General features: G+C 37.8%; 1 protein-coding gene and 1 non-coding gene across 2 annotated transcripts in view; one reads left to right on the top strand and one right to left on the bottom strand.

The window, feature by feature from the left end:
- Positions 1–13,516, top strand: part of Ankrd31 (ankyrin repeat domain 31) — a 257,731-nt gene that overhangs the window by 129,798 nt on the left and 114,417 nt on the right. The window lies entirely within an intron of this gene.
- LOC147820879 (U6 spliceosomal RNA) lies at positions 12,266–12,372 on the bottom strand. Its single transcript, XR_015448082.1, has one exon. It is a non-coding gene; the product is annotated as a U6 spliceosomal RNA (small nuclear RNA).

Raw genomic sequence — 13,516 nt, 5'->3', positions numbered from 1 at the left:
GCATGGTATTCACAAAGAAACAGACCTGAGGACAAGGGGAACAGATTAAAAGATACAGAAACAACTCCCGACACACTCAGCCACCTCACCTTTAACAAAGGAGCCAAACACCCTCACTGGAGGAAAGATAGCCTCTTTAATAAATGGTGCTGGAAAAATTGGGTTTCAACTTCTCAAAGATTAAAACTAGACCTATATCTTCCACCATGCACTAAACTAAAATCAAAATGGATTAAAGATCTAAATATTAAAATAGAAATGCTGAACCAGTTGGAACAGAGGTTAGGTAGAACTCTTGAAGACATTGGTGGAGGAAAAGATTTTATGAAAAAAACCACAGTTGCTCGTGAACTAGCACAAACACTGAACATGTGGGATCTCTTCTTATGAAAAAGCTTCTGCACAGCAAGAGAAACTACCAGCAGTGTTAAGAGAGAACCCAGAATGTGGGAAATAGTCTTCACGAGTGGTCCCTCAAAGGCCTAGTATCTCAAATCTATAAAGAACTTAAAGAGATCAGACCTCCCAAATTTAAAGACCCAATCCAAAAATGGGCATCTGAAATGAACAGACATTTCTCAGACAAAGAAGTAGAAAGGGCAAATAAACATATGAAAAAATGTTCAACATCACTGGTCATTCGAGAGATGCAAGTGAAAACAACACTGAGATTCCACCTCACTGTAGAAAGAATGGCTGCTATCATGAAATCAACCAATAACAAATGCTGGCGGGGCTGTGGGGAAAGAGGAACCCTGCTCCACTGCTGGTGGGAGTGTAGACTGGTGCAAGCACTGTGGAAATCAGTATGGAGATACCTCAAAGAACTAGGACTGGAAGTCCCATTTGCCCCAGCTATTCCACTGCTGGGGATCTTCCCCAAAGAATTAATCATACCACTGTGATATGTGTGCACCCATGTTCATAGCAGCACAATTTGTAATAGCTAAAAGTTGGAAACAGCTCAAATCCCCATGAACTGGAGACTGGATAAAGAAAATGTTTTTTTAATAACATGGAGTACTACTCAGCCATACAAAATGAGAAATAAGAGATATTTATAGCTAAATGGATGCATATAGAGTTGATACTCTTAAGTGAAATAAATAGGACACACATGTGTAAGTACCAAATAGTTTCTCTAGTGTGAGCAAGTGAAAGTGTAAATAAGGACTAAAAGGTATAATAGATAATGTGAAATAGGAAGAAAAGGGGCGAAGGGGAAGTCAAAGGGATAGAGGAAAGGAAAGGAGGGAATGGAATTACTATGAGAAAATGAAAAAATGGAAACAAAGCCTTTGTAATTATGGAGGGATGGAAGGGGTTGGAGGGAGGCCAGGGGAAGGGAGAAAAATAAAAACCAAGAGATACTATGTAAAGGTGCAAATTTGCAATGGTGAATATCATTATATTGTATACCAAAAATGTACCAATGATTAAAATGAATTAAAAACAATTTCACCATCTACATTCTCTGGGTAATGCAGAGCACAAAAGTAGTATTATGGATTTTAAATTATCCATGATCTCTGGGGCTGTTGGAGTTCTTTGGTAGAGTTTTGCTTATAGTTCTGATGGCCATCGGATCGGGTTAACTCCCTCTGGAACTCAGACTATTTGCTTTATGAAATAATAACTAAAAGATCTATGTGGTTACAAACCTTTTATCAATCTGAGTCAACCTTGCTTCATCAGATATAATTAGATACTGTTAAAAACTAACTCATCTTTAAGTTCAAAAGCCTTCTCTAAAAACTCACTCTCAGAATCTCTCCCCTCTTTCAGCCTGAAGAAAGACTACTCTAAAAAATACATCAATAAAATTCTTTAGAACTTTCTAACAAATGACCCTGCAGTTAAATTTTGAGGTGGACCTTTGAGTAAAAAGAAGCTCATAGAAGCTCAATTCTTAGCATAGAATTCTAGGCTAGCAATTATTTTCTCACAATTAATTTGAAAAGTGCATTGCACTATCTTCTGGTATGATTGCTACCATAGATATCTACTGTTAAACTATTCTTTTGTGTATAGTTTTTCTCTCTAGTAGCTCTCAAGGTCTTCTTTTTATCTTCAGTGTTCTTGAGATTCACTATGATGTTTTTATGTTTGGATTTACTTTGACTATACACCGTAAGGACAAAGATTTTGCTTTAGTTAACTGAAAGTGTAAATAAGGACTAAAAGGAACAAGAGATAATGTGAAATAGGAAGAAAAGGGGCAAAGGGGAAGGGGAAGGGGGAGGAGGAGGGAGAAGGAAAGAAGGGAATGGAATTAATATGAGAAAATGAAAAAATGGAAAACAAATCTTTGTAAGTAGGGAGGGATTGATGTGTTGAAGGGAAGGCTGGGGAAAGGGGGAAAATAAGAACCAAGAGAGATTATGTAAAGGTGCAAATTTCCAATGATGAATGTCATTATATACCTAAAATGTACCAGTAAAATTCATTTTAAAATCTTTTAAGAAATATTTTTGGAACCACTGCACTCATTCCAGCCCTTTCCTATAACATTTAGTCTGTTATCACAGTAAGAAATTGACTTAATTTTTACAGTAGTACCTCGGTTCATGGATACTTTTGTTTGTGAACAATTTGGTTCACAAACAGAAGCATTTGACAAAATTTTGTTTTTGTTTGCAAACTCTGCATTGGCTAATGAGCATGACCATGACATTCTTTGCCACATGAACACAAATGTGGCCAGCTTTTCCTGAATTATGGAACAAATTAAGTTTGTGAAATAAAGTATCAGTGTATTTTCTGAAACATAAGGCAAATTTTTTATTTTCTGTCTACTTACTATAAAATTTAAGCTCCATGAAGGAGAGGTTTTTTGTTTACTGATAAATACTGAAGAGACTTGTGCATTAGGCATCTCACATGAATAGATATATGTCACTTCTCTTAAAAACACCAAATTCTTTCCATTCAAGAGATACATGTGGGTTTATTCACTTTTATTAATCATTTTAATTTTCAAATGTCTCTATGTGTGTTTACAAAGACTTTTGAGTATTATCTTTAACAACAGAGGCTTCTACCTTTGGAATTTTCCTTTTTTGCACAGAGAAGTTTACTCTGACAATCCTTCTAGATATATGGTGAGTGGGTATCCCTGCAAGTCCCTGAAATTCCCTCCAGTGGGAACCAAATTTCCCTGGTAGTGGAAATCTATCCTCTGCTGAAGCTTAGCATCTTCATGGGAACAAATAATACAACTGTTAACAGGTTTTGGGGTGCTGGAGTTTTCTCTTAGAGATGATTTCTAGGTCCTTTCTGTTCTGGACAAAGAATTGAATCAAAGAAGCATAAATGGTGGCAAGGTTTCAAATTTATTAAAGGCAAAAGAAAAAAACCAGAAAGGTAGAGGGAAAATCCAGTCTGCAAAGTAAGTTTGGCCTAAGTGAAAAAGGAGGAAAAATAAAAAATAAAAACACACCCTACTCTAACCCTAACCCTAACCCTAACCCTATTGTGCAGAGGAATGATAGCAAGTGTTTAATGGTGATTGTCTCCCTTTTTATATTTCCCACACTAGCATCATATGAAGGTCAACGTGTCAAAAACCTACTCGAGTTTTCACGAGAAGTCCACATGCAGGGTTCTGATAACTGTTCTATGCATGTGTTCTAGGGTGTTGTCGCACCTCATTTTCTAACCAGTTTTTTTGTTTTCGGTACTGGGCATCGAACTCAGGACCTTGGGCTTGCGAGGCAGGCAACGGCACCACTGAGCTAAACCCCAGCCCCCTAGCCAGTTTTAATCCTGCCCTACCTTCCTGCCTCACAGCTGTGCCTGATATTCTTTGATACAGCTATAGGTGTTCTGTTTTAAGAATTCTTTGGTGGCAAGAAATCAGCTTAAGGCAGTAAAGGGAATTTCTGGGTATGGCATTTTAATAATTAAAGGAAAAGGTAAAGATCCAGGCCCTGCCTGAACAGATCCAGAGTAGAAGCAGCCCCAGGAATCTAGGCAGGAGGAATCAATAGACTTTCTTTAGAGTCATACCTATTAACATGAGTGCTGGGCAGGCAAACAGTGTCCACTAAACCACTCCACTGAAATTTATTTGCTTTCTGTGAAGATTCATTCATTCAGGGACTGCTGATACAAGCACCATATAGTACTAGAGCCTAATAATTCAAAATGAGTAAGAAACAAGTTTAGCAGTTACAATTAAAGTGATTTTTAAAAAATGCTTAGGCCCTATGGGAATACCTAAAAGATAGGTAACCAGGCTTCTTCAAGTCCAAGAGGGTAACATGACAGTGGATGTTACATGTATATCATGGGTAGTAATTATCATCATAAGCTCTTTGATAACTCTGTTGGGAGAGATCTTTTCCTAACCTTAATAATTTTAAGTAAAGTTTTAAACACACCCTTCTCCCAATTGGGTTTTATTTAATTTCAAACAGTTCTTCCAATTATTATTGACCGTATTGGCTACTGAATATTAGGAACAATATAGAAGTCTGACTGCAGGGTCATGAGACTGGTTTTCCTTTATGACCAATAGACGTGTTATGGCTTATGTCTAGATGTACCCCCAAAGCCTCATGAGGTGACTGGATCTAGAGTATATGATGCTGGGATTAAGTATGTGATAATGAGATCAAGGGTGTGTGGTTACTAAATTAGTGCACAGATTGTTTGGCATAGTTCTGGATAGGATTAAGGGTATCCCACCCTTGCTATGTGTGCTGCCTGCCCTTAGGGATGAAATACAAGGGACAGAAAGAGGGCTGCTGTTGTTGCTTGTCACTTCCTGCCTTGCTTTCTGCCTTCTGCTTGCCACAAACTGTCCTCTACCATGTCCCTGTGCTATGTCACCCGCCTTGGAGCCAGCCAACTGTGAGCTGAAATAAACCTTTCCTCATTTAAGTTTGCATCTCAGGTATTTTGTCTCAGCAATGGAAAAGTAACCAAGACAAAACCCATTTTGTATTTCATAATGACTTATTTCTATAAGCCATTTATTTGCTCAAGAATTATAACTGTTTGAAAGATACTAACAACTAAGACCTAGATCAAAATATCCTACCTTTGTAATAAAGAGAGAACCTCACTGATTTTTGTTGTTTTTGAGATGGGTCTTACTCTGTTTCCTCAGCTAGTCTCAAACTCCAAGGCTCAAGCTATCTTTTGGCTTTAGTCCCATGAGTAGGACTTACATGTATGCCACAGTACCCATCTTTCATTAATTTTTAAAAGCCTGTAAGAAGCAATGAAAAAAATTTCTCCTCTAGAAGCCAAATTATACCAGAAGGAAGATAAGAGATAAGCAATAACTTGTTGAGGCCAGACCTATAAAAGCACATTGAAACAGATTATTAAATCAATCAGTTTTACATTTTAAGCTGAATAAAAATTGCAAATAAAACATCCCATTGGAGGCAAAAGCTTATGTATGTTAGATTTTTTGCTTTGATGATCTGCTTTATTGCTTAAATTCTCTATTTTATGACGACTTCCATTGTTTTGCTCTTCTGAAAGTACTTTTTCTAGCATTCTCTTTCTCCCAGTTCAGAATCTCTTGTTCAGTAATGGCAACTTCTAACTTGTAACATACTCAAGGCAATTTCCTTCTTGGAAAGGAATTCCAAACATTTCTTTTTTTTTTTAATTAAATTATTTTATTGATACATTGTAGGTATACAACACAATTACATTTCTCATTGGGAATTGTATCTTTACATAATGCATCTTGATTCTTATTTTTTCCCCATTCCTAGCCCTCCCTTAACGCCCTCCACCCTTCTTTATTTACAAAGACTTTATTTCCATTTTTTCCATTTCTCATCATTTTTCCTTTCCCTTCTTTCTTTTCCCCTGCTCCTCCCACTACCCCTACCCCTTTGGACCTTTTCTTCCTATTTTACATTATCGATTATTCATTCTAATCATTGGTATATTTTAGGTATATAATATAATGACATTCATCCTTGGAAATTTGCACCTTTACATAGCCTCTCTTGGTTCTTATTTTTCACCCTTGCCCAGCCCTCCCTTCAACCCCTCCAGTCCTCCCTATTTACAAAGATTTTGTTCCTATTTTTCCATTTTCTCATATTAATCCCATTCCCTTCTGTCCTTTCCCCTAGCCCTCCCACTTCCTTCCCCTTTGCTCCTTTTCTTCCTATTTCACATTACCTATTATACATTTAGTCCTTATTTACACTTTCAGTTTCTCACAACAGAGAAACTTATTCGGTATTTATACATGTGTGTCCTATTTATTTCACTTAAGAGTATCACCTCAATGTGCATCCACTTAGCTATAAATGTCTCTAATTTCTCATTTTTTATGGCTGGGTAGTACTCCATTTTATAAAACAACCACATTTTCTTTATCCGGTCTCCAGTTGATGGGCATTTGGGCTGTTTCCAAGTTTTAGCTATCACAAACTGTGCTGCTATGAACATGGGTGCACATATATCACTGTGGTATGATTCTTTTAATTCTTTGGGGAAGATGCCCAGCAGTGGAATAGGGTCAAATGGGACTTCCAGTCCTAGTTCTTTGAGGTATCTCCATACTGATTTCCACAGTGGTTGCACCAGTCTACACTCCCACCAGCAGTGGAGCAGGGTTCCTCTTTCCCCACAGCCCCACCAGCGTTTGTTATTGGTTGATTTCATGATAGCAGCCATTCTTTCTGGAGTGAAGTGGAATCTCAGCGCTGTTTTCATTTGCATCTCTCGAATGACCAGTGATGTTGGAACATTTTTTCATGTATTTATTTGCCCTTTCTACTTCTTTGTCTGAGAAATGTCTGTTCATTTCAGATGCCCATTTTTGGATTGGGTCTTTAAATTTGGGAGGTCTGATCTTTTTAGGTTCTTTATAGATTCGAGATAGTACACCTTTGTCTGAGGAAGAGCCGGTGAAGATTTTTTCCCACATTGTGGGTTGTCTCTTCACACTGCTGGTGGTTTCTCTTGCTGTGCAGAAGCCTTTTAATAAGAAGAGATCCCACTTGTTCATTGTTTGTGCTAGTTCACAGGAAACTGAGGTTTTGTTCATAAAATCTTTTCCTACACCGATGTCTTCAAGGGTTCTACCTAACCTCTGTTCCAACTGGTTCAGAGTTTCTATTTTAATATTTAGATCTTTAATCCATTTTGATTTTAGTTTAATGTGTGGTGAGAGATGTAGGTCTAATTTTAATCTTTGGCAAGTTGAAGCCCAATTTTTCCAGCACCATTTATTAAAGAGGCTATCTTTCCTCCAGTGAGGGTGTTTGGCTCCTTTGTCAAAGGTGAGGTGGCTGAGTGTGTCTGGCTTGTTTCTGCATCTTCTAATCTGTTCTACTGGTCCTCAAGTCTGTTTCTTTGTCAGTACCATGCTGTTTTACTCACAGTAGCTTTGTAGTAGATTTGCAGGTAGGGGATTGTGATACCCCCTGCCATGTCTCTGTTACCTAGAATTGCTTTTGCTATTCTGGGTCTTTTCTTGTTCCAAATGAATTTTGGGATTGTTTTCTCAAGGTCCATGAAGTATGCTGCTGGGATCTCAACTGGAATTGCATTGAATCTATATAGCGGTTTTGGAAGTATGGCCGTTTTCACTCTATTAATCCTTCCTACCCAGGAGCAAGGGATGTCTGTCCATTTTCTGATATCATCTTCAGTCTCTCTTTTCAGAGTGCCATAGTTTTCAGAGAAGAAGTCTTTGATTTCTTTCGTTAGGTTGATTCCTAGGTATTTCAGTTTTTTGGATGCTATTGTGAAAGGAATTATTTGCTCCATTTCTCTCTTGGTGAGTGTGTCATTTGTGTAGAGGAAAGCTATTGATTTTTGTGTGTTGACCTTGTAACCAGCTACTTGACTGAATTTGGTTATTAAGTCTACAAGACTTTTGGTGGAGTTCTTGGGGCCTTCTATATAGAGTATCATGTCATCTGCAAATAATGACAATTTGACTTCTTCATTTCCTATCTTTATTCCTTTTATTTCTTTCTCTTGTCTAATTGCCGTGGCTAATGTTTCCAGAACTATATTGAACAAGAGTGGTGATAGTGGACATCCTTGTCTTGTTCCTGATTTTAGAGTGAAGGATTTCAGTATTTGACCATTTAGTATGATATTGGCTGTTGGTTTTTCATAGATGGCTTCTATCAGTTTCAGGTAGAGGCCATCTGTTCCTATTTTTTGTAGGCTTTTTATCATAAATGCATGCTAGATTTTGTCAAATGCTTTTTCTGCATCTATGGAGATAATCATATGGTTTTTGTCCTTGGCTCTATTGATATAGTGTATTACATTGATTGATTTTTGTATATTGAACCATCCCTGCATCCCTGGGATGAATCCCACTTGATCAGGGTGTATGATCTTCTTGATGATCTTCTGCATTCTGTTTGCCATTATCTTATTAAGGATGTTTGCATCTGTGTTCATTAGTGAGAATGGCCTATAGTTCTCTTTTTCAGTTGGGTCTTTCTCTGCTTTGAGGACCAAGGTGTTGCTTGCTTCCAGGAATGAATTTGGGAGTATTGCTTCCCTTTCAATTTCGTTGAAGAGTTTCAACAGTAGTGGCAGCAGTTCCTCTCTAAATGTCTTGTAGGATTCAGCAGTGAAGCCATCAGGGCCCATGCTTTTCTTAGTTGATAAGTTTTTAATTATGTTTTCAATTTCGTTGGTTGATATTGGGTTGTTCAGAATTTTTAGGTCTTCTTCATTCAAATTTGGTAATTCACATGTATCTAGGAATCTGTCCATTTCTTCTGTGTTGTCCATCTTATTGATGTATAGGTTCTGGAAGTAGGTATTGATGATCCTCTGGATTTCTGCTGGGTCTGTTGTACTTTCACCGTTTTCATCTCTAATTGCATGGATTTGGGCCTTTTCTTTCCTTTTTCTGATAAGGTTGGGTAAGGGTTTGTCAATTTTGTTTATTGTTTTGAAGAACCAACTCTTGGCTTCACCGATTTTTTTGTATCGTTCTCTTAGTCTCCATTGCTTTTTTTCCTGCTCTGATCTTTATAATTTCCTCCCTTGTATGAGCTTTGGGGTTGTCCTGCTCTTCTTTTTCTAGAAGCTTGAGGTTCAGCATCAGGTTGTTTAATTGGGATTGTTCTGTTTTCCTAATATGCATATTCACTGCTATGAATTTCCCTTGTAAGACTGCTTTCATTGTGTCCAACAGATTGTGATATGTTGCATTGTCATTGTCATTTAATTGAAGGAACTTTCTGATTTCTTCTTTAATTTCCTCTGTGACCCATTGGTTTTTCAGAAGTGTGTTGTTCAGTTTCCACGTGTTTATGAAATCTTTTGAGTTTCTTTTGCTATGGATCTCCAATTTCATCACACTATGATCTGATAATGTACAGGGGATAACTTCAATTCCTTTGGACTTACTTAAACATGTTCTATGTGTGAGTATGTGGTCTATTTTGGAGAATGTCTCATGTGCAGCTGAGAAGAATGTGTATTCTGATTTGGTGGGGTGGAAGACTCTGTAAACATCTGTTAAGTTCATTTGTTCAAGAGTTCGATTGAGTTCTAGTATTTCATTACTTATTTTTTGTCTAGTTGATCTATTTGTGACAGTGGGGTGTTGAGGTCCCCCACTACAATTGTATTAGTGCATATATGACTTTTCATGTCCGTTAGTATTTGTTTTATATATTTGGGTGCACTATTGTTTGGTGCATAGATATTTATGATTGTCATCTCTTCCTCTTGGATTCTTCCCTTTACAAGGATGTAGTGTCCTTCTTCATCTCTCTTAATCGGTGTTGGTTTGAAATCTACTTGATCTCCCAAGAGGACAGCTACTCCTGCTTTTTTTTGGGTTCCTGTCACATGGAGTATTGTTTTCCACCCTTTAACTTTCAGTCTATGAGTTTCCTTTTGAATTAAGTGTGTTTCTTGTATGCAGCATATTGTTGGATTGTGCTTCTTGACCTATTCTGCCAGTCTATTTCTTTTGATTGGTGAATTGAGACCATTAACATTGATGGTTATAACTGAAACGTATTGACTTGTCATTGCCATGACTTTTTCTTTTTGTTGGGTTCTCCCCCTTTACATTTAATTTCTTGTCATGCCAGATGGGTTCATTCTGCTTTGCTTCCTGGGGTTGTGATCCTCAATGTCTATTCCTAGGCTATTGTGTAAAATTCTTTGGAGTTCTGGTTTGGTATTCACGAAGTTCGTAAGGTGCTCTTTGTCATGAAAGTATCTTATTTCTCCATCCATTTTGAAAGCTAGTTTTGCAGGGTACATCAATCTGGGTTGGAGGCTGTTTTCTTTTAGGGCTTGGAATACGTCACTCCAAGCTCTTCTTGCCTTGATGGTTTGTGTTGAGAAGTCTGCTGTGATTCTGATGGGCTTTTCTTTGTATGTGATATGTTTCTTTTCTCTGACTGCTTGGAGAGCTTTGTTCTTCTGTTGTGTTTCTGGAATCTTAACAATTATATGCCTATGTGTAGATTTTTTTTGATCAAGGCTATTTGGAGTCCTATATGCCTCACTTATCTGTATGTAAAGCTCTTTCCCCCTGCTTGGGAAGTCTTCTGCCACTGTTTCTGTGAGGAGATTTTTTATGTCATCTCCACTCTCTCCTGTTTCTTCATTGAGCCCAATCAGTCTTATGTTATTCTTCTTTGCATCATCTAGCAGCTGCTGGATTGATTTCTCATGTATATTCCCTTATAATTTTGAAGCAATTTTTCTTTTCCTGGTCACTAATTGCAATCTTATCTTCTATATCTGAAATTCTGTCCTCACATTGGCTCGCTCATCCTGCTGTGTAGACTTTCAGTGGAGTTTTTCATGTCTGGAAAATCTGTTTGTATCTGTTTTATGGATTCCCTTTGTTTCCTATGTTGGGATTCCATCATGTTTCTGAGCTCCTCTCTAGATTTATTAATCATGTTTTGGACTAGGGACACAATTTCTCCTGTTATCTGAGAAATTATTTCTGATTTCATTGTTTCCAGATCCCCTTTTGTTGCCAGTTGAGTGGGTCCAAGTGGTTGAGTATCAGAGTGTTCCATCTCATTTCCCTTTGGGGTTGCTGTAGGTGATCTGGAAGTCTGGTTTTGAGACTTATTTGCATGTTTTCTCATTTCGACTGGGGCAGGGGCCTGTTAGCGCCTGCACAGATTACCTCCTGTGAGCTGGGAGAGGTGGGACAGGGGCTGGGAGCAGCGGTAGGGATGGTGACCCAAAAGCCCTTTCCTGTGGGCTGGGAGCAGCGGGAGGGATGGTGGCCGGGAAGCTCCTTCCTCTGGGCCAGGAGCAGTGGGATAGAAGGTGACCCAAAAGCCCTTTCCTCTGGGCTGGGAGCAGCGGGAGGGATGGTGGCCGGGAAGCCCCTTCCTCTGGACCAGGTGTAGTGGGACAGCGGCTCAGAAGCCCCTACCTCTGGGCTGGGAGCAGTGGAACTCAGTACCGTGTTCTGTTGGCCTGGTGTCCTCTGCGCCTTTGTAGTGTGGAACCGGGTGGCTGCCTGTCTGCAAAGGGGTGATTCGGCATCTTCCGCACAACTCGGGACCTCGGTAGGGCGTGCCCCAAACATTTCTCATGAGGACTTAGATCCCACTTTTCCTACGTGAGAGAATTTACTAAGCTGAGTTGCATTATTATGCTTTACTAGATTGTTTAAATATTTATGAAGTTTAAACATTCAGTTCTATATTTAATTATAAGCCTACTTTTGAATATAAGTGGATTTTTTATTTTACTTAAAGATTAATACATCATATTCATTTTAAAATTTTTGTTGAAGCACCTCTTTCCTTTTTCTGAGGTGTTAGGGATAGAAACCAGGGCCTTGTATATGCTAAGCAGCATTCTGCCACTGAGCTACACCCCTAGTCCTGAAGAGCTTTAGGGATAAGAATTATGAATAAGAAACTTTCTTCATATAAAATATACTTGCTGCTTTCTCTCTTAGATTAAAATATATCTACTTTGGTGTTAGATGGGGGATTATTCTTACAGATTTACAGCCTTGGGTAAATTAACATCCTCAATTTTGTCATCTATAAATTTGGGATTTTTGTATCTACTCATTTAAGTCCACATCTGTGGGGCTGTAACTGTGAGGACTGGAATTTATTTATATATATATACCTCAGCACAGTACCCGGCACATGACAGGAGCTCAGAGTGAGAGAGGAAGAAATACAGCTGTTTCCCAGAGCTCACCATCTCATAATGTATATCAGTCAGTTGGTTTTACTAGAAAATGGAGTCTTAAAACTGAGAGGAAATAAAATCATCTTCTTTCCATATTCTTTTTTTTTTTTTAAATATGGAACGCTTCACGAATTTGCGTGTCATCCTTGCTCAGGGGCCATACTAATCTTCTCTGTATCGTTCCAATTTTAGTATATGTGCTGCCGAAGCGAGCACTACATATTCTCTTAAGAACTATGCCTGGCAGGAAAATAGTACTTTCTGGAAAATAGTACTTTTTGCTCTTTAAGTGCCAAATTTTAGAAAAAGCAGTGTGCCATATGCTCTTAATAACTACAGTAGTAATAATGGAGTATTTTCTCTTTGCCAGAAACTCCTCTAAACTCATTACATGGATTTTGTTGTTTAATCTTAGCATTTATAGAAGCCAGGAACTATTATTAGCATTCATTTATGGATATTTTATAGAGGCACAGACATTTAAAAATTTGTCCAAGGTCAGCCAGCTGGTAAGCAGATGAGTCAACATTAAAAGTCAGGAATGAGGCTTCAAAGAATGTACTTCTAATCCCCTTTGTTTGATAAAATGACATTCTGTGCCTTTCCTCACCTCAATGAAGTAAATGATGCAAATAATAATTTTATTGCTATTGTGAAAATTATTTCCAAGAAATAAGTTAAATCGCTCCCAATTATATCCTTGTTAAAGTATTTTAAACCTCTAATATATAATAAAATCAAGGATATTTTTTATTTTTTGTGTATCACATCTAAGATATTCATTTATTCATTCATCTATCAACTAGTCACTGAGTGCTTTCTATGTGCAAACATTGTTGCTAGGCTTTTTTTTCATGGCTAAATGGATATATAGGTAATTATAATTTCCACTTTCAGTATTTAAAGGATGCAATGAAAGACTTACTAAAAACATTTTTTTATTACCAACCTAAGTGTTCTGGAAATCGTGGAAAGAAAATACACAGAGATACAGAATTTGGGTAAAATAATGAAAGTTTTACTTGCAAGCAGGTGGGACCGCCAGAAACTGATCTGGTCAGTGTCTGCCCTGGTTCTCCTTTGGTCCCCTATTTTATACCTTTGTTAGTCATTATCTCATCCCTAGTGGTCTTTGATGTGTAAATACAGTTCCAGTTCCTATTTACAAGACACAGACACAAGATAAGCACATATACATTGTAAATTTACCCAGGCATTGTAACTTTATTAAGTTAAAATGTTATCTATAATGAAGTTACTAGTTAAAGAGTCAGATAACCCTCACCTTATACAACAAGAGTTACAGGAAAAACAAATCTTAAAGGAATACATTACTTATTTTGCTTCTACAACTACCTTA

Source organism: Heterocephalus glaber, unplaced genomic scaffold (genome assembly GCF_053883595.1).
Source record: "Heterocephalus glaber isolate CG9 unplaced genomic scaffold, H.glaber_assembly_v1.0 deba00001788, whole genome shotgun sequence".
NCBI lineage: Eukaryota > Metazoa > Chordata > Mammalia > Rodentia > Bathyergidae > Heterocephalus > Heterocephalus glaber.
This window is presented reverse-complemented; position numbering and strand designations above follow the sequence as displayed.